The sequence below is a fragment of the Lissotriton vulgaris genome, chromosome 5, assembly GCF_964263255.1.
Source record: "Lissotriton vulgaris chromosome 5, aLisVul1.2, whole genome shotgun sequence".
Lineage (NCBI taxonomy): Eukaryota > Metazoa > Chordata > Amphibia > Caudata > Salamandridae > Lissotriton > Lissotriton vulgaris.
The window spans coordinates 292,444,614-292,467,479 of NC_141693.1; positions in this window are offsets into that span (position 1 = coordinate 292,444,614).

A 22,866-nucleotide genomic window follows, 5' to 3' on the forward strand; every position below is an offset into this window, starting at 1 on the left:
AGCTAAGGAAGTCAACATGTAGGAAGAGGTAAAGCGGCTCTCAAATAAAGACTCATAACTTTTTTCAGTCGATCATATAAGCTCTTCTGGCAGCTTCACAATCAAACTAGCCCTAACAAGTTACTGTGATAATCATTCCATGAGGTCCAAACAATTCCATAATATAATCGTTTCTCCATAACTCTAGTTAACTTTCACTTCCATTTCAAAACGCATCATTTTCATAGGCTCACATTTCATCTATTTAGTAAACAAAAAGTTATCTCAAGAAACCTATAAAGAGTATAACATGGATACAGCAAGCCAAGGGCCTTACACATATAAAGGAAGTAATCTCAGTCGCATGTTTGACTTGAAAGTGTTGCCATATATTTCACTCACTCATTTTTTTAGGACAGAGCGTAAATGTCTCAATTTTTTGTATTTAAATATGGGCAGTCGCAGCTCCATCTCTAGCTTGGAGTTTGAGATGCACCGAGAAGAGTTTCAAGGCATATTTGGTCAATAGCTCTGAGGAACTCATGCCTTACTCTGTCTTGCACAGACGGGACAAACAATATTCCAACTTTATCAACTTCAACAATGAAATGAAAGGAGCAGAACCAACTCACACTGCCACAAAGGAATTTAATAACAGAATAAAAAACCATCAATGTCATGAGTAGTACACAAAAAGTGATGGATGGAATGGTTAAATCAATCTCAGCCTCTGGGACTTACTGGAGGCGGCATCCCAATTCTTCGTTATCAAGCTATACCTGGCTGAAGATCCCTAACTAGGGTGAAACCGGTCCTAGGCTGCTTGTGGTCCGGTTCAGGGAGGACATGGCCTGGCAGTCTGAGCTAGACTGTTCCCATGAGGAGCAGGGTCAAGACTGATTAGCATGTGGCCGGGTCAGAACTGTGGTGGCATGGTGGGCAAAAGGACGATGAATTGGATGCAGCCCGAGTGGTTGCCTTTGGCTGAGAATAATTCAGGCATTCCATCCATCACCCTGTTGTTTTTACATCATCTTTATGTGAGCGATTACCTTTTTTGTGAGGAGAAAGTCATCAATTTACCTTTGTAATACTGCTTTAGGAACAATTTTAGGGAAACATCAAGAATCTAATAACGGTTTTGGAACATTTTCTGGCAATGATAAGCTGTCATCAGTCATTTTTAGGGCTGGCTGTAAAGTGCAGCTGTCTGCACTATCTGTTTTTGCTACCAGAGGAGTATTACTCTCAGTTCATGTTATTGGCTTTTTTTATCTATTAATCACCTTTTACGTAGTGCTTACATTGCAATGCATGAGGGACTATTTTCATCTCCAAAGTACAATCAATCATCCCATATTAACTTATTTTTCTTATAAACGCACTGTATACTGAAAGTAATTGTATTCTGTTTTGCTTTTGTCCCTGCAGCAGACTCAAAACCCAATCCTAGCGATGTCAATGCTTATTTGATCTGTAATGTACTGATTTTCTGTGAAACATTTCATCATTGCCATTTTCCCTCTTTGCTCAGTATGCCATTCTGGCTTTTAACTAGTGTTAAGTTAAAATATTAACTTTAATCACTATGTTTGGGTGAATTTGTTAATCATTTTGAGCTTGGTAAGTGAAGCTGGGTTTGCAAATGCCACATCCGCTCTCGAGACAGCATTTCAGGTGTTCAGCCGACGTCATCAAGATGGCAGCTGCTGTAAAAGTGATTTACAAAGTTTGACTGAGCTAGACTCCCCCCTTCATAAAGTGCATTCCCAATACTCAGAAGGCAACACATTTCTAGTTTTCTTATCCCATGAAAACTCCCCGGTTATTATTGCGCCAATAATCATGCCCCCATCAGTAGGACACTTTTGCACAGTTACCATATAACGATCAGACAGTTACTATGCCAGGATTCACTTTTCTTAGATAGTAAGAGGCTTATTTATGAGCCTTTGTGACACATTTGTGCCACTGGTGCGTCACTTTTTGTGATGCACCAGCGGAGTAAGTAATGCCCCACGTTGCGGCCTATTTACAAAGTTACATATCTACACAGACAGATCACTTTGCAACCCCCGGAAACCCCATTATACCTGCACCAGGTATAATGTATGCAGGGTGGACGTTACCCCGCAAAAAACCTCGTAGAAGTGGCGCATTGAACTCTATAAGATTTCAGTGCACCACTCCTAGGACGCTACTGCGTCAAAATATTACACCTGCCTCATGGCATGCATAAGACTGACAAAGGTCCTTTCACATGGGGCTTGCCCCTTGTGAAAGGAACATTGCTGTAGTTGTGTCATGCTTCCGACAGAACTCTAGCAATGCGTCAGTTTTGCGCCAACAGATATTTCAGTAATACTGATGTATCTCTCATTCCTTGCGACATGATGTGTCATACAGTAAATATGATGCATCAATCATGTCACAAGGAGGGCACATTGACAACTGTCACATCACTGTTTTCACGCAGCGATGTGACAGTTTTCGTAAACAAGGCCCTAAATTTGCCAGTAACTTGCCCACATAATCCCAAAATTGTCCCAATAATCATGCCCATTAGATGTTAGAGTTCCAGTTTCTATTACCCCATGAACAGCTATCTGAGAGGTAATCAGGCATTTCTGGCCAATGTAACAGTATTTTGCCAGTAACATTCATCAAAAAACACTTTTTATCCAACTGTGAAGGTTTATCTGTTTAACTTGAAAATGTGGTAGATTGGTCACAGTAACCCACTACTAGATTAAAGAAGTAAAGGGTTTCAAGTTGCTGATTAAATGTTGACATATGATTCTGCTTAGTTTCAGCAAATTCCAGAGAATATCAGTTCTCTTCTTGAAGACTGATTAATCATGGACTCCTGATTTTTTGTCCATGAAATTAATTAGTTACAGATTCTAAGCTACTAGGTACATATATACAGATGATTTGTGCACAGGTCAATACAAAAACAGCATCACCTTGCCAGCAAGGAATCAGGTGGTCGGTCCATAGTAACACAACTATGGATCAATCCTCGACTGAGGAATCTACTGTAGGTTGAGATTTTCAATGGTGTGAACGAGCATGGTTGTAGATAATGATATCTGGCTCTATAAAGAGATCTGTGTCAGGTGAACCATGGAGGAGTCAAGTAATAGAGGCATATGTGTGTTTTTCCTTATACAATGAGTGTGTCCCAAATTTTTGGTTCAAGTCATTTCCTCTTCACGACTACCTCACACTCCTGGATAAACTGCCTGGAGCAGACGTCACGGTGTAGTACCTGAATACCATATTCATAATGTCGTCTGATATAAATATTGTGCCTAAATAATTGTTTACAAAAATATTACCTCTTTGGAGTTCATAATAGAAACTTTAAATCACCCCATCAGAGAAAATATTAGAAAATCTTTACACCAAAGGATATTTTTGTAAACTATATTTTAGGTTTAAAGTATTTTATTAAGGCACAAAAAAACAAGGGGAAGGGAGCAGGAGGTCAAGTGAACATACAGTACAAAAAGCGTAACGTTGCAGCGAGTCAGAAGAGAAGTAGGGAGGCTGGAAGCCCCAGAGGGTAACAAGGCATAAGACATAAGGCAATAAGGCACTGTGGATGACCCCCCTGTAGGTCGCCACTCCCCTAAGCAAGGCTGAGCAGAATAGCATCCCGCAACACAGTAAGAGAGAAGCACACATAAAATTCCTAGGGATTAGTTGCGACATTTCCATCAAGGTAATCCAAACTCCATTTCTCAAGAAGTCAGAGACTTTAAGGAATCCTGCCCCGGCCCAGTTATCAGCTAAATCTGAGCCTTGTTCTACCCCCATCAAAGGGAAAATACTAGACAGCAAAGTTGTTGAATTAATAGGGGGAAGCGAGTATCTTTTAAACAGAGCCTGACGTTTTAAAAAAAACCTAGTAGCGACTTGTAGCGCACTAGTTTGGGAGATTTAAGCACCTGCAGAGGGGCTGGTATCTGAGTTTCTGTACACATTAATTCGAAACAAATGTGTATATATAATTTTTTACTATAGATTTGACCTTTAAATCTTGATAAGTACTGTGCAAAGTATGCATTATAATAGTCCCTAAAATTGGGCAGAGCAAGTCCTCCCTGATCCAGATCCTCATATAAAGTACCTAATGCAATACAAGGTGTCTTCTTCGCTCAAATGAAGACCGAAAACATAGATTCAACCCTAGTAAAGAAAGACCCCAGTAAAAAACATGAAATAGTTAAAAAAAAATTAAATAAAGGGAGAACGGACATTTTTATCAAGGCCACTCGACCTAGGATTGTCAATGTCAAGGCATTCCAGCAAGAAAACAATGCCTGAACTTTCTGGAGAAGGGGATCAAAATTCAGACTATACAAATCTTTAACTGATGCTGAAAAAAGGACTCCAAGATATCTCTTAGGCTTGGTATTAATGCAACTACGTATATCAGGATGCAGTTCCGGAGTTTTACCCCCACAGACTAATATTTCCATTTTCTTTTTATTTATACGGTATCCCCCCAGGGCTTCAAAATCCTCAAAGATCTGAAATACTTTGGCTTGGGTTCGTAATTGGGTTTTGATAATAAGCATGATGTCATCTGCGTACAGTTTCACTTTACCCATTAATGGAATCGGGGGAAGAATTTCCGCACAGTTCCTCAATACGACTGCTAGAGGCTCGATGACAAAAGCGAAGAGGACTGGCGATAATGGGCAGCCTTGCCTCGTGCCACGTTTAACTGAAACTGACCCAACCATTGCTGTATTTATGATGACATTAGCTTTGGCGTTAGTATAAAGGTTGCGTATCAAAGATATAATTTTACCCAAAATACCAAAGTGCTCCAAAATAATAAACAGTGTCTCCCAAACCACCAAATCAATAGCTTTTTCTGCATCCAATAACAAAAACAAAGCCGGAATCCCACGTGTCTCAAAATAATCGAAAGCTTCAATCAAATAGTGAGTATTTGTGACGAGTTGCCTGCCTGCAATAAAACCATTCTGATCTGGATGGATCAAATCTGCTGTATACTGATTAAAACGTTGTGATAGTAGTTTCGTTAATATTTTATAGTCTGAGTTTAATAAAGTTATTGGGCGATAGGAATTTGGATCCCTAGTGTCCTTCCCTTTCTTCAGAAAAAGCTCAAAACATTGCCCTGCCTAAAGGAATCTGGTATCGTGCCTCCCTCCAACATAGAATTTATTAATTTAAGAAATAAATCAAACGAAGGCGCAACATTTTTTTTTTTTTTTAATTCTGAAGGGAACCCATCTGGGCCACAGGCCTTACCATTAGGAAGATCTTTAATGGCTGATTCTAATTCTTCCATAGAAAAAGGGCTGCCATAGTTAGTTGTTCAATTTTCAGAGAGCAAGGTCAATGTATACTTTATTAAAAAGGTTTTTAACTTTCGATGATTGATGCTATGTTGCTGGCTATAAATAGCATTGTAATGACTAAGCATTATATTTCCTATTTTAACCGACTGTCTCTGCATGGGTGGATGGACACTTTAATTCTTTTATCAAGTTAGCAGCAGTTTGTTCCCTAACCTGCCAGGCTAAAAATTTCCCTGTGAAGTTGCTTTCTTCATATATTTTCTGGCACTGTCGTCGAAAGACCTCTTCACTCTGGGCATAATAGTTAGCACTGAGTTCCCGTTTAGCCTGGTCTAGCTGATATTGGTTACTGCTAGATGGGTTATGCCGCCTTAAATTACTTAAAGCCTGTATTCTTTGCTCAAGGATCTTCTTCTTGAATTTAGGTGCCTTGAGGATAGCTGCATCTTTGCCAATAATGATTCCACGAGTAAAAGCTTTTAGGAAGTCCCAAACGCTGTTAAGGGAAGCAAACTCAAAATTTTGGGAAATAAATTCTTTGATCTCTGTCTTCATAGAGTCAACCCATGTTTCATCGTTTAAGTATTGTTTGTTAAACACCCATCGTTTAGGAATTCTTACATTATTTTCTAAAAGAAACTCAATGACTAACATAGCATGAGCAGAGAATCCATTATTAAGAATTCTCTGCTGATAAAAGTTAAGTTGTCTGGAAACCAAAAAAAAATCTAACCCTGATGAGGACTTGAATCTTCCTGACCAACATGTAAATTCTGCTTTAGACAAATGCTGAGAGCGCCACGGGTCGTGAAGATCGAGAGTTGTTTTATAATTTTGGATAATTTTCAGAGAATTTGGTTTGAGCTGTTTTCTTGACTGGGTAGTAGAATCCAAAATTGAGTCGATAAGAATATTAAAATCTCCTTCAATAATCACGTCTCCTATCACCGTCAATAGAGATTGAAACAACTCTTCATATACTCTGAAATTATCTTCTACTGGCGCATAGAAACTTACAAAAGTAATATGTCTCTGTCTATGTTTAATTTTGCATGTGGCCCAGCACCAACGCCCTGAATTATCACTCTCAGAATTTATAATCTCTGCATGGATGCCTAACATGTATTCTCACAGTGCAAATGTTCTACCTTGAGAGTTTGCCAGGTGGAGTAAACAGCACTAAAATTCTTGCCTCCAATGGTAGTCTGTGACAGTTCATGTAACAAAACACCCATGGACAGGCTTTACCACAGTATAATGATAATCCACAGTAAAAGGCCTATTAACAATGGGCAGGTCTAATTCTTCTGTCCAGGCTTTTCTCAATAAATAGATTAGAATTACAGCATCTGACAGTGTTTCCCAGTGAACCAGTCAGGCCTATGTTCTTTATCATTGACTTGTTGCCATAGACAGCTCAGGCCTAATGCATTCTGGATAAACTTTCCCGCAGGGTAGACACAGACATCCAGACATAAAATGCTAAATATGCAAACAACTAAATTTGGTAAAAATATATACAAACCCTCTTAAGAGGGTCAAAGAAGGAATATCACAGTATAAATCTTCTCCAAGGCTTTATCAAAGAAGGTAACCAATACCCTTGCCTGCTAGGGAAACCCACGAGATTACATGTTACAAAAACACTGTCAACAATGAGTAATAATAACCCACCCTTTAAGGACTATTATCTTTAATCAACAATTCTCCAAATAGATAAATTGGGTTCACATGGGTTTTTTATATGGTGAAAGCAACAAGCAAACTCATGATTAACACAGTAATCTTCAGAATTATAATGCACCTGCAAATCAATCCATCCTCAAAGCCTGATTGGCTTAAAGATGTTTCACAAAAAAGAAGTCAGGCAACTGCCTTTGTCATAAAAATCCGCAAACTCCGCGAGCCGAGGGGAATTTTTTGCCCAGGGTTAGTCGTAACCTTTTATATTAAACAGATCGGCATGCTGCATGGGACATAATCCTTCAGAAGGAACCAATCAGACCAACAGTCTTTTTCATTGGCTTGCTAAAATAACCAATTCAGACCAACTGCATTGAACATAAATGATCCACAAGGGAACAGTCATAAACTTACGAAGACATACAACATTTCTGTTGGCAAAACAATATAACCCCCTTCTAAGTAGGCCTAACAGGTATAAAAGCATCATCTGCTACAGTAATTTGTGGTATCCAGGTAACAAAAAACCAGCATATAGGTTTTACTACAATGTAATAACAATCCACTCTTACGATACTATTGATTTTAACAAACTTTTCACAATACATATGTGAGATCTACTGCCTTTATCATATCTTTTCATAGTAATATATCAGACCGATGGCATCTGACAAATCACATCATTTGCTTCCTACCATAACCAATTGACACCCACAGGATTAAACTTAGGCTTTCCAGCATGTCAAAAATTTGCATAAGTAAGTAAATTACAAATAAGTACAAAATCACAATTGGCAAAACAATATACACTTCCTCCAATGTGAGCATGGCTGTAACTCTCACAGAGGTAATTTCTACCCCAAGGGTTTGTCAAAGAGAGCAATCAACACCAAACTCCTTTCCTACTACAGTAATCAAGAGATTCAATTTAAATAAAATACCTTTTGTATAAGGTTTCTCACAGTGTAATCACTATTGTACCATTACAGGTCTAAGAACGTTACCATATGCTTTTCACAATAAATACGTCATTCCAACTCCCTTTGTCTTAACTCTTCATAAAAACAGGTCAGATGTATGGCATTTGACACATGGCATTGTTGACTTGCTATCATGACGAATTCATGTCTACTGTATTGAACATACACTTTCTAACAATGCATAAAATGTAATACAGATGGAAGCACAAAACATCTTCCCGAACAAATGCAGTAAGTAAGGAGGTCAACATGTAGGAAGAGGTAAAGCCGCTCTCAAACAAAGACTCATAACTTTTTTCAGTCGATCATATAAGCTCTTCTGGCAGCTGCGCAATCAAAGTAGCCCTAACAAGTTACTGTGATAATCATTCCATGAGGACCAAACATTACCATAATATATTCGTTTCTCCATAACTCTAGTTAACTTTCACTTCCAGTTCAAAACGCATCATTTTCATAGGCTCACATTTCATCTATTTAATAAACAAAAATTTATCTCAAGAAACCTATAAAAAGTATAACATGGATACAGGAAGCCAAGGGCCTTACACATATAAAGGAAGTGATCTCAATCGCATGTTTGACTTGAAAGTGTTGCCATATATTTCACTCACTCATTTTTAGGACAGAGCGTAAATGTCACAATTTTTTGTATTTAAATATGAGCAGTCGCAGCTCCATCTCTAGCTTGGAGTTTGAGATGCACCGAGAAGAGTTTCAAGGCATATTTGGTCAATAGCTTTGAGGAACTCATGCCTTACTCTGTCTTGCATAGAAGGAACAAACACTATTCCATCTTTATCAACTTCAACAATGAAATTAAAGGAGCAGAACCAACTCACACTGCCACAAAGGAATTTAATAACGGAATAAAATGCCATCAATGTCATGCGTAGTACACACAAAGTGATGGATGGAATGGTTAAATCAATCTCAGCCACTTGGACTTACTGGAGGCTGCATCCCAATTCTTCGTTATCAAGCTATACCTGGCTGAAGAGCCCTAACTAGGGTGAAACCGGTCCTAGGCTTCTTGCGGTCCGGTTCAGGGAGGACATGGCCTGGCAGTTCGGGCTAGACTGTTCCCATGAGGAGCAGGGTCAAGACTGATTAGCATGTGGCCGGGTCCGAACTGTGGTGGCTTGGTGGGCAAAAGGACGATGGATTGATGCAGCCCGAGTGGTTGCCTTTGGCTGAGAATAATTCAGGCATTCCATCCATCACCTTGTTGTTTGTACATCATCTTTATGTGAGCGATTACATTTTTTGTGAGGAGAAAGTCATCAATTTACATTTGTAATACTGCTTTAGGAACAATTTTAGGGAAACATCAAGAATCTAATAACGGATTTGCAAAAAATTCTGGCAATGGTAAGCTGTGGTCAGTCATTTTTAGGGCTGGCTGTAAAGTGCAGCTGTCTGCACTATCTGTTATTGCGACCAGAGGAGTATTACTCTCAGTTCATGCTTTTGGCTTTTTTATCTATTAATCAACTTTTACGTAGTGCTTACATTGCAATGCATGAGGGATTATTTTCATCTCCAAAGTACAATCAATCATCCCACATTAACTTATTTTTCTCATAAACGCACTGTATACTGAATGTAATTGTATTCTGTTTTGGTTTTGTCACTGCAGCAGACTCAAAACCCAATCCTAGCTATGTCAATGCTTATTTGATCTGTAATGTACTGATTTTCTGTGAAACATTTCATCATTGCCATTTCCCCTCTTAGCTCACTATGCCATTCTGGCTTTTAACTAGTGTTAAGTGAAAATGTTAACTCTAATCACTATGTTTGGGTGAATATGTTAATCATTTTGAGCTTGGTAAGTGAAGCTGGGTTTGCAAATGCCACAGCCGCTCTCGAGACAGCATTTCAGGTGTCCAGCCGACGTCATCAAGATTGAGAATGGGCGAATTTTGCGAATTTGCGATCCACGAATTTGCGGATTTGCGAATTCGCGATCCGCAAAATTCGCGAATTTAATTTGCGGATTTTTGTTTTTTTGCATGTTCGCGGGGTTTTTTGCGTGTTCGCGGGGATTTTTGCGTCTTCGCGAGCCACTTGCATAGCGAAGTTACCCATGCAGTCGTTTATGGGAGAGGGAGAGAGAGATAGATAGATAGATAGATAGATAGATAGATAGATAGATAGATAGAAAGAGAGAGAAAGAGAGGGAAAGAGAGAGGCAGAGAGAGAACGAGAGAAAGAAAGAGAGGCCGGATCTCTGAAGGGCCAGATTCCTCAGTTGCCCCTACAGAACATACAGCTTTTTATTTTTAGCAAAATGCATATGAAAATTGTGCTGTAAAGGTCTCTTTTAGTTTAACCCCTCCTGACAACTCAAAATGGGTGTATTTGCCATCCTCTCCCTTCTTCCTGTTTTTTATATCTGTAAGTGCTTCCTTATGAGGTTTAATTCCTTGGACAGGTGCCTCGTTGCCTACTTGTAACTATTCTCTGACCCTGCTTCAAGGGTCAGAGCAGGGTCAGAGAATAGTTGCAAGTAGGCAACGAGGCACCAGGAAGCAATTAGCAGCAGGTGTCCAAGTTGAAGTTAATTTGTTTGTAACCCTTTTGTAAAAGGTTACAAAGAAATTAGGTTCAACTTTTGCACCTGCTGCTGTAACCCTTGCTTGGCTGAAAATTCGTCCCCGCTGATTTGCGGATTTTACCGCGATTTCGCAAGATTCGCAGATCGCGAAATCGCGGAAAATCCGCAAATTCGCCTGCGAAACTGATTTTACGCCCACCCTTAATCAAGATGGCAGCTGCTGTAAAAGTCATTTACAAAGTTTGACTGAGCTAGACTCCCCCCTACATAAAGTGCATTCCCAATACTTAGAAGGCAACACATTTCTAGTTTTCTTATCCCATGAAAACTACCCGGTTATTATTACGCCTATAATCATGCCACCATCAGTAGGACACTTTTGCACAGTTACCATATAATGATCAGACAGTTACTATGTCAGGATTAACTTTTCTTAGACAGTAAGGGGCTTATTTATGAGCCTTTGTGCCACATTTGTGCCACTGGTGCGTCACTTTTTGTGATGCACCAGCAGAGTAAGTAATGCCCCACGTTGCGCCCTATTTTACAAAGTTACACATCTACACAGACGAATCACTTTGCAACCCCCTGCACCACATTATACCTGCACCAGGTATAATGTATGCAGGGTGGACGTTACCCTGCAAAAAACCTTGTAGAAGTGGCGCATTGAACTCTATAATATTTCAGTGCACCACTCCTAGGATGCTACTGCGTCAAAATCTTAAACCTGCCTCATAGCAGGCATAAGACTGACGAAGGTCCTTTCACATGGGGCTTGCCCCTTGTGAAAGGACCATTGCTGTAATTGTGTCATGCTTCCGACAGAACTCTAGCAATGCGTCAGTTTTGCGCCAACAGATATGTCAGTAATACTGATGTATCTCTCATTCCTTGCGACTTGATGTGTAATACAGTAAATATGATGCATCAATCATGTCACAAGGAGAGCACATTGAAAACTATCACATCACTGTTTTCACGCAGCGATGTGACAGTTTTCATAAACAAGGCCCTAAGTTTGCCAGTAACTGGCCCACATAATCCCAAAATTGTCCCAATAATCATGCCCATTAGATGTTAGAGTTCCAATTACTATTACCCCATGAACAGCTATCTGAGAAGTAATCAGGCCTCAGTAGACAGTTATTACACCCGCAGTTCTGGACAATGTAACAGTATTTTGCCAGTAACATTCATCAAAAAACACTTTTTATCTAACTGTGAAGGTTTATCTGTTTAACTTGAAAATGTGGTAGATTGGTCCTAGTAACCCACTACTAGATTAAAGAAGTAAATTATTTCAAGTTGCTGATTAAATGTTGACATATGATTGTGCTTAGTTTCAGCAAATTCTAGAGGGGAACATCACTTACAACGCATTTTTTACAACGCACTACCATTACATCGCAACCATTACAATGCATACCATTACAACGCATTGCGCTAGGGGGCGCTCTAGGATAGGGAATATATTTAATTTACTATCCAACACCTTCCCTGCTATCCACGGGGACAGGAGTTGGAATAGTAAATTAAATAATTCACTATCCAGCGCCTAAAAGCATTATGCGTTGTAATGGACTGTGTGGTAAAAACCGTGTTGTAAAGGCATGCGATGTAAAAGCATGCGTTGTAGTGACACCAATCCATTCTAGAGAATATCAGTTCTCTTCTTGAAGACTGATTAATCATGGAATCCTGATTTTGTGTTGATGAAATGAATTAGTTCCAGATTCTAAGTTACTAGGTACATATATACAGATGATTTGTGCACAGGTCAACACAAAAACAGCATCACCTTGCCAGCAAGGAATCAGGTGGTCCATAGTAACACAACTATGGATCAATCCTCGACTGAGGAATCTACTGTAGGTTGAGATTTTCAATGGTGTGAACGAGCATGGTTGTAGATAATGATATCTGGCTCTATAAAGAGATCTGTATCAGGTGGACCATGGAGGAGTCAAGTAATAGAGGCATATGTGTTATTTTTCCTTATACAATGAGTGTGTCCCAAATGTTTGGTTCAAGGCATTTCCTCTTCACGACTGCCTCACACTCCTGGATAAACTGCCTGGAGCAGATGTCAAGGTGCAGTACCTGAATACCATATTCATAATGTCGTCTGATATAAATATTGTGCCTAAATAATTGTTTACAAAAATATTACCTCTTTGGAGTTCATAATAGAAACTTTAAATCACCCCATCAGAGAAAATAATAGAAAATCTTTACACCAAAGGATATTTTTGTAAACTATATTTTAGACAGAATATTTATGTCAGACGATATTTCTACATGCTTCATTTCAACACACAACTGAGATCACTCTCCAGAGCACGACTCAGAACACCAATCTTCAAATTGTAGCTTGTCCTGTGGATTCTAAACATATCTGCTCTCATCAGACCCACCTGCATATGCAATAGATGCAAAGTACGTTTAATTAACCCTCTGGGATTCAGTTTACTTAATTGATAGATTTAAGGCCAATCCATTTCCATAATGATATACATATTCATAATGCTCCCAAAGGATGCCAGCGATTTATTTTTAAGTGCACGTTTTTATTGATAGTCAATAAAGCCTTGCAGCATCGAAACAGAATATAATATCGCCAATCTCAAATCAAGCCTCCCCCTTAGAGACAATAAACATTTTAGCATAAGTTCATAAGTTCGTATTACGTCCACACACACACAATATATCAAATATACATCCATTTATATTGTTTTTATCAAAAAATGTAAAGTTTTGTTATCAAAATTTTAAAGGTTTAAAATTAAAAGAGAAATAAATTAGATCAAGGACAAAACAAAAAAGAAAAGAAAAAAGAAACAGGATAGATAAAAATAATGAAGAGTGACGTAATGACGGAAGAAAGAAAGAAAAAGCAAAATATGAAAAGAAAGATGGAAAAAAGATGAAAGGTAAAAAACAGATTGTATAAAATCTAAAAAAAAAAAGCTACTGCTGCTGCCTGTGGGCAATAGAATAATCCGATTTTCCGGACCTAAAACCATACGATGTCACATGCATGAAGAAAGGGTTAAAGTTGGCAAGCTCACATAGAAGTGTTGGTTAACAAACAGAAAAGATTAACTAAAATAGCAACGTTCACAGACATACAAAAAATAATAGAATGGCAGGCATTTTTTTTATCAAAGATTCTCTCAATTTCAATAAAATGTGTGGTATAGCTCAGTTTTTAAAAACGTTCTACTATTTTAACTACATATATTTCTGGTACATCATAACTATGCCAAAGCTTTTTCTGGTAGAATTGAGTTCAATACTATCCCTGTGGTTACACATATGATACAGGCTCCGGTCACAGCCGTCTGCCAAAGGTTGAAATTCCAAGAGATAATAATTATGAAGCAGAGTCTTATGCAAGATACAGCGGTGAAAGCACAGTGCCAGGGAAAGGTTTGTGGTCAATGCAAATACAAAACAAAAGATAAACAATAACTATTAAAAAAAATGTAACAATGTAGCACTAGCAGATGTAGGGGCAGATGTATCATCCTAGCAGTTTGTGAGTCCTTAATAACGATTTTTAGCGAATCGCTATTAAGGACTCGCAAAATGCTATGTTTGTAGGAATCGCAATAATAATTGTGATTCCTTGCTATTCCTTAATTGCAATTCGCATTTAAGGAATACCTTCCCATTCATTCCTAAAAGGCTAGGAGGCCCATAGGAATGAATGAAAAGACATTCTCAATTGGCGATTTACAATGAGAGAATCGCAAATTGGGAATGCAGGGTGTCAAAACGACACCCTGTTGCACCCCTTAAATATGTATGTGTGCACATGTGGCGCACATATAAGCCCTAATGCAAAATGCAAAAAAGTGAATTTTTCAAAGAAATCGCAAATTACCACCAACGCAATTCCTTAAGCCCAAATCACACTTTTTCTGTGCTTTCTACATGGCATTTAAGGAATCCCAATTTGCGATTCCTTAAATGCAATCGCAAAATAGGGATTCGTAAATTTTGCAATTCTCTAATTATCTATGCCCTTTTGGGATGATACATCCCAAAAGGCCTTTTCACGTTTGCGAACGGGAAAAGGGCTTGATACATACGCCCCGTATTTTTCAAAACTGCGATTTTCAACCTATGGCCTTCCCAAGTTTGGGGTTCTCTGACGCCTACTCAAGGGATCCGCAACTCTGTGGAAAATGAAATAATATTAGTAAATTAATAAAGTAATTGACAATTTAAAACCGCTCTGTAAATGTGAAGGACTTTGAAATTGGAGGTTAAAAATCTAGTTGGTCTCCTTAGCTTGATATGTGGAAGAAAGAACAGCAAACTGTAGTATGGACGACTGGTGGTATGGACAAGTGAAGTACCTGCAAAAAGAGAGGCTTCCATTTACCCCCGCCATACTCGCCTGGATCACGGTTTTAATTAGAATGGTCACCCTCTTCATACAACAAGTTTGTTCCATACAAGCAAAGCCTCTGATCCATCTGTGTGTCCCAAACATCTCTTCACATTCCCTTTTAAGAAGGTGCGTTTCTTGTAGTATAAGTGGGGACTTTGATTGCCCTAGATACTCTGATATCCTTCTTCTTCCGCTCCCTACCCATAAGCCATTCACAATTCATGTCAGTATCTGTAAAGGATATTCTTTGCTTGTACCTGCAATTCATTTTAATGTCCTCCCTCCTAGCTTCTCTATCATTCCACTATCATGACCTAATCCAGCTGAGGACACCTTTTTTCATTTTCCTGTCATGCTCCCCACCTTGTGCTTCAAACCTCCCATGCCTCTGCTGACTAGGCTCAGGCTCAGACTATCCCAGCTGAGAGACTCCCTCGCCAGTTGCTCCTTTCCCAGATTGCACCCTTGATTCTTGGGAGCAAGCACAGCAATAAGTTGTATGGATGATTGGTGGTCTCAATTGAAATACCTACAAAAAAAGAGAAGCTTCATTAGGAGTTAAAAAAAGACAAAGTGATATGCTAGTGGATAGCCTATCACTTTGTCTTACAGAAATCAAACAACATTTTGGAAACTATGTCCTTGTGCATTTGTTTGATATAATCTTGTTTCTGTAGTTGTGTGTATTTTTGAGATTCAAATCATAGAAAGTGCTTATGCTGGGACCTCAGGCTGCCAATGGTAGTTCAGGGGGGTTCAAATAAGTCAAAAGGTTAGGAAATACTGTTTCGGATTATTGAGCTCTTACAGGTAAGAGAGCATTCCTATACATTATTAGACACAGCTCCTGCAGGCTCGAACCTAACACTGAGGAGGTATGGTCCTGGCACTACAGCATCGACAGCCTGCATTGACTGCGAACGCGAATCTACAGCAACAACCATCCGTGATGCTCAACAGGATCTTCGTGGTACAGTGACGACTGTCTGCAATGCCTGGTCTGCTCGTCATGCTACAGCGACGACCATCCGCTAGGCTCTGCCATGCCCCTTGCAGCCCCCTCCACTCAAAGCTTGACTCTTTGCGATAGACTTTTGGAGATAACTCTTTCAGTGAGACTAACCTAGTTCCTGCATCTGGCCTGCGGTTCATCTCAGTGGGCCTGAAGTTGTTTTTTCATCCGGTCTCACATGACCAAATAGCCATGACTTGTTCTTTGTGCTTTTAGGCACTATATTTACCTTAAATGTTTAAAATGTCATATCTCCTTTTCTACTAATTGGATTTTTGTTGTTGTGGTGTAAAATAATTTGTGAGCTTTTACTCTATGTTTTTAAATTGGTGTGGGATTTTTCTGGTGTTGTATTTTCATGGTATTACTGTTTGAAGTGCTGCATGAATACTTTCCACATTGCTTCTAAGTTAAGCATGCTTTCTTCTGTGCAAAGCTACCAGAGTGTTGAACTCAGGTTAATTTGGGTTTTACTTGTGTTTCACCCTGAGACAAATTGTGGCTGCTGTTTGTGTGGGGATACACCCCCCTCAACCTGTAACATAGGGCCTTAATATTATGTCAGGACAGCCTTACCTTAGGTCAGTGGTTCCAACTGCAGGATTAGGATGCAACCTCCCATAGGGTGGTCGTAAACATCAATTTTTCAATGGAAGCTTGTGGGGTGGGCCGAAAAGGGCCGCAGCACAAGTTTCTGTTGGGTAGTTCCTAAGAATCCTCAGGGATCTGTGCATTTGGGATGCCCTAAGCTGAGGACTTGGTGTCCAAACCGACTCTGGACACCCCCACAGTCTTGTGTAAAACATAATTGCTGTGAGACTCAGGCGACAAAAGCATACAAAAACAATTGCAGGTGCTATTATGGTGAACAGTAGATACATTTCTACCATAGTGCTTAAAAGATGAACATAAATAGTTTAGATAAAAACAGTAGCATTTGCATTCTCCTGTAATGCGCTCCCTACATAATTTTTCTAAATGTTCCTAGCCTAGATATGTAGGTGTAGCAGATATATGTGCATATTTGTATGTAGCCAAGAATCCCCAAGGGAAGCTCCAACCCCCTCACCTGATGGTTGGGAATGAAGGACCCCTTCTCTGCCTCGAAGATGATACCCCACAAGGGATGTCAGACCACTACGTGTCGAAGATTCAGCAAGCAGGACCCTGTCTCAGCTTGGAAGGCATTCTCCTTTAATTTGTAGGGGGGATGAGGATCTTATATACTAGAGTGGGCACTCCAGGGTTTCTTTTAGATACAGGCCCTGGTCCGTACAAACTTCCTCATCCATTTTGGGGAAATGGTTCATTGTATCTTTAACATGTCTGACACGAGTGGTATCATACACTTATTTAAGTGTCTTGGATCAGGTCTCTTAACCACCTTTCAGACTATCTTCGGAGTAATTCCAGCTCTGCTCTGACATACAGGCATCAAAAGGTGATGACCATAGTGCTGGTAACAGTACATATTGTCGAAGTTGGGTGTATCTTTGTACAATTCCCTTTAAGAGGATGCAGCAGATTGTTCTAAATCTGAGAGCATAGTATTTACAGTGTAAATGTCCCAATCATTAGAGAGTATACTAAGGGTTATGAAATCATTCAATGAAATGTTAAATATGTGTAGAATTTTCATATGTTCAGTAGGACCAATTACATCATATGAAACCCTAGTCCAGAATATACCATGCGGTACTGGAACTGCTGTACTGTTCGCTAGGGGCAGGTCTCTCTGCTCACGATATGAAGACGTATGTGGTTGCAAGACCAAGTTCACAAGTTGTACTGCAGAGCTTTGTGGGAAGTAATGTCCATTCAGTGACCACATTCTTGGCCCACACAAACAGGATCTCATAGGAGGTACCTCTCCCAAGGATTTTCTTAGCATGTTGTTTAGTGCCCTCTGGACCCCATATAGGTGGTTGACCCAACTACTGCCCACACCTAATACCCTTGCTGTTAAGGATGTTTTAGGTCCTGTTTTTTCCACTCCACCACCAAATTAGGTAGGGGGACGAGTACTGCAAGGCCACACCCATACTTTCCATGGCTTCCTTCTAAGTAACTCTTCCTTCTAAGTAACCCCCTTCTAAGTAACCCTGGGCGAAGCTTAGTTTTGCATAGTTTGCAAAGTTTGCGCTACTTCGCACTACGCAAATTGCTTGAAGCACAGTGCAAACAAGCGTAGCATAGCGTTGTGCAGCCGTAATGTTTTTGCTTGCTCGCAGTCCTCAACGGCAAGTTGTCGACCGCGAGTGAGCAAAATGACATCCCGTTTAGACTTTTTCCTCGTACGCGATCAGCAACATCACGAGCATGGAAAATAAAACCTCCCGGTGAGATTCTCAATGCGGGGAGGTCAGGTTTCCCATTGCGAGTGGTCGCGTATGCTCGCAACCGCTCGTGATGAGAAACTACCGGTCCGCATTGAGAAAGCTTTGGCTCGAGTAGAAATCTACTCGAGCGGCAGAAAACGACTGCTTGCACTGTGCAAGATGCTGTTTGCACTGATTGCACAGGGCAGACAAGCATCCGGCACAGTGCAATCAGTGCGAACAGCATTTTGCACAGTGCACTACGCAGTTCGCGTAGCTATGCGTAGCTCGCGTAGTGTACTTCGCGTAGCTACGCAAAGTGCTACTACGCAAACTACTCCCAGGATTACTTCCAAGCCCATGAGCTAACCGCAGGGCCACGGTCGGAATGTAACATGCCAAATGCGTATATCCCGATAAAGACTCACAAATCCTTTATAACAGTTCGAGCGTCAGCTGAGCGCTGAGGCCAAACCCATAGAAATCCAGAGCATGAATCTACTTCTACCAAGATGTACATATAAGCCTGTCTGAATTTAAGGGGCCGCAGTGATCCAAATAGACACATGTGAGAGGTGTGTCCGAAATGAGCAATGGTGTTTGTGGTGGCCATGCTACTGTGGAGTCTTTCATCTGCTGGCAGATGTCGCACTTTAAGATATAAGCCTTTGTTTGTTTAGACAAACCTCACCACCAGAATTGCTGCTTCATTAATTAAATTTTACCAGTGACTCCTGCTTGTGCTGAACCCAGACCCTCGTGTGCAGCTAGTATTAAACCTAATCTGCGATCCGTGTTTGATATAACACTATCCTTTATTCCTGGAATTTTAGCTTATGGTGTGTTTTGCGCATCTACTTTAAAGGAATATTTGAGTGGAAAGCCTTTCGGAAAGGCAAAGCCGTTCTTTGAGGCGTTGACAGCTATGAGCATGTCTCTGTCTATCCTCTTGCTAGAAAGAGTGATTGCAGCAATGGCAGCAGTTCGCCTTCCTGGCTTCATCAGACAGTGAATTCCCTTCCCATGTACGTCAACACGCTGATGACTCAAAGTGTGAATAACTTGAGCCCGTGGCAGGCATTCTTTCAGCTTTCAGCTTTGCCCTTTGTTCCCATAACAATGTATGTTTAATTGTGCATCCCTTGGAATCTCTAAACCCAGTATGGCCCCAGTAATGAAGACATTCATTATAAGACTGCACACAGTAAAACAAATTGCACACTATCAGTGTTGGGAATTCCCGATCCGTGTATTGTAGTGCTAGTATCAGGGCTTTCAGCTCTGCCAGAAGTGCTGTACAATCTCCTAGAGATTGCATAGTCGTATTGCTGGGATGGAACTTGCTGTCCCACGTACTTCCCTTCACTGTAGCACATGCTGCGCTATACTGTTGTTTACTTCCAATGGCAGGCTGAGCAGAACCATCAGTGTAGATGATGTATTCAAATTTTTCTAGAGGCAGGATTTAACACCTTCCATGCTGATGACGAACCCCAGCCGTCATGCACTACGGTGCTTGTGTGCTGATGACGGCTGGGTTTCGTCATGGCCCGCCCCTGTTCATTTGTTTGCCGCACAGCGGCGGAAACGGGCCAGCAGGGAAGGGGTTAATTCGGTAGAGGGTATTCTTGTTCATACTACAGGAATGCTTGTGTTTTCAATGTAGAATCAAATTTGTAATCTACATCAGTTGCAGCTCCAACCCCCTCACCTGATGGTTGGGAATGAAGGACCCCTTCTCTGCCTCGAAGATGACACCCCACAAGGGATGTCAGACCACTACGTGTCGAAGATTCAGCAAGCAGGACCCTGTCTCAGCTTGGAAGGAATTCTCCTCTAATTTGTAGGGGGGATGAGGATCTTATATACTAGAGTGGGCACTCCAGGGTTTCTTTTAGAATCAATATGTTTTTAAAACACTCATAAATGTTTTGAAAACAATCATTAATGTTTTCCAAACAAATGCGACCATGCGCAGCGGGCTGTTGGGCAAGGATAAAAAAAGTGATGACCCTTATACAAGAATATTTATACCGTGCCTGGGGACATGTTTATGTAGGTCCGGTACAGCATTATTTTGATAATATACTAAGAGCCTGTTTACGAAGAGACAGGGCTAAATACTAGGTAAAAGGTCACCCCTCAGAACCGTTATTGTCGTGTGAATGGGACAATACATGTAAGAGGTGCATACCTGACAGGACCAGCCTAACAAACATGACACCAATTCCTCATCTAAAGGTCAACAGGGTCAGTTATATATAGATAAAGCTAAGGCCATTAAAAAGCATAAAAAATCAGCTATAATAAAAATACAAAAAGCACTTTAAAAATGTTCATAAATGAAGCTTAAATTCAACGGTGGGATAGTCCTCTATCTAAAAAGCATTCAAAAGGTCCTTTAAATTGGTATATGAGTCTATTATTACACTGAGAACCTTGAAAGCCATTGTGTTCAGTTAGAGCAGAAAAGGAAAAATAAAGCAAAGTCAGTGTTCGACCCTCAATTTAGAAAATGTTTAAAAAAGGCAGAATAGTTCCCAGCACAGCAAAGGCTAGATTGTTTATGAATCCTGTGCCGAAGGCTCAACATCGCTGAACATTGCATCCACTGGTGACAATCTTCCAGCACTTCCAATATGATGTTGAGTGAGCAAAGATGGTAATCTCAGGTTCCCACAGCAGCTGCCGGGGAAGAATTAGATACCTGCACACCTGGAACCGATGCCTGTATGTCAGAGCAGAGCTGGAATTACTCCAAAGATAGTCTGAAAGGTGGTTAAGAGACCTGATCCAAGACACTTAAATAAGTGTATGATACCACTCGTGTCAGACATGTTAAAGATACGATGAACCATTTCCCCGAAATGGATGAGGAAGTTTGTACGGACCAGGGCCTGTATCCCTGTTGAAGACCTTGCAACCTGGAGATCAAAAGTCTCTCGGGCTGAAGTTAAGGCCACATTTTGTTGAAACAACATGGCTTTCACTCTGCTCAGCGAATCAAACCTTGTACTAGAAACATTTAATTAAGGCCACAGTGGTGCCTCCCTAACTGTGCAAGCCGGGGGGAAACAATACTTGCTTACAGCAAGCAACCCTGAGGTTTACTGTGACTAGATATGCGAAGCGTGGCTCCATCCCACAACAGCCTTGATCATTCAGCATTAAATAACTCCCATTTGAAAGTACCTAGAAAACTGGATGAATCACGGCAGCCGGGGAGCCTTTCAAGTAGCATGATACATTCGCTTTTGATGCATTACACGCTTCAGAAAGCGAGACTTCCTTACACACTAAAGATCCACTTAATGCCTTCTCACAGTCTGTTCCACTTAAGAAAACTTCCGTGTCCTTATTTCTACACCTATATCTGTATGGTAACTCCCAAGTTTCCTGTATGTACCCTTCACCCAACACTTCACACCTGCCTGCCTTGATGTATTTAAGGTAGTATTGGAACTGGAATGTCGTGATGTAGCCATGAATTTACTATTCCATAGACGGTGACTCTGCTACTGTAGAAGGTAACTTCTCAAATTTTTCAATATGCAGCATGGTGTACTTTGCATCTCTGCATGCCTTGGTCAGTTGTCCTTCAGTCGGATAATAAGTGGAAAACTCATTTGTGCTGTTAAAGTATCACCATGGCACGAGGCCAGAATGCAATGATTGTAGCGTCCAGCTTAAAAGCAAAATGGAGCGCAATTGAGATTGCCCATGTTGTAGAATAATTAAATCTTGTTCCAGTGTGTCAATAGCTGAGAATACAATGTTGCCTAGAGAATAAATATGTGAATAAAGTGTGGTCATACCATTGTCTACCACAGCCAGGGCCTTTTCTAGGTAATTCTATCAATTTCTCGTAATCTCTCACCTGCAATATGTGGGAGACTTTCCACAGTTTGTTGTAGATGGCACATGAGAAGCGTTTTTTATGCTGTTTCTTGGGACCTAGCAAGAAATCCCTAAGATTCATGTTCTCTGATAGAACAGACCAGTGTTGTTTCACCTATAATAGAGTTGACGCGTTTAGCCATTCTTGGCTAAACTTCCCAACTATATAAGAAGTCACTACCCCTGGGTCGTCTGTTTGTGCATACTGTGGGTCAGGCCTGTGGATACTAAAGCCTCTGGTGGTACCCTTGAATCTTGATTGTCACCTATTTGTGTCGATAGGCCAAACCAACCATCCCTTCCAATTGGGAGCTGAGGAATAGTATGTACCATTGTAAATCATTGCACCCAGCACTTGCTCACTTGTCAGTGTATTATATGATAATACTTAAATAGGTGTGGATGAGGGGATGTGTGGTGTTTTCAATTCTTTTATTTTTGCAAACCCATAGCAGGTAGTCTGTTTTACTGTTCTGTTCAGAAAAATTATCTGCACTGGTATAAGGCAAGCTCTAAATAAAGCTGCCGTTCCTTGAACCTGACATTCTTTTGTCCCCAGGTGGATTTTATGTCTATCGTGTCCCTCCAAAAGTCAAAACCTTGTATAGACAATTGCGAGATAAAGGGTGCTGAATGTATAAGTTTGGTATTTGTCTTCTCAGTTGCATTCATCTGTACTAGCTTATAGTGGTA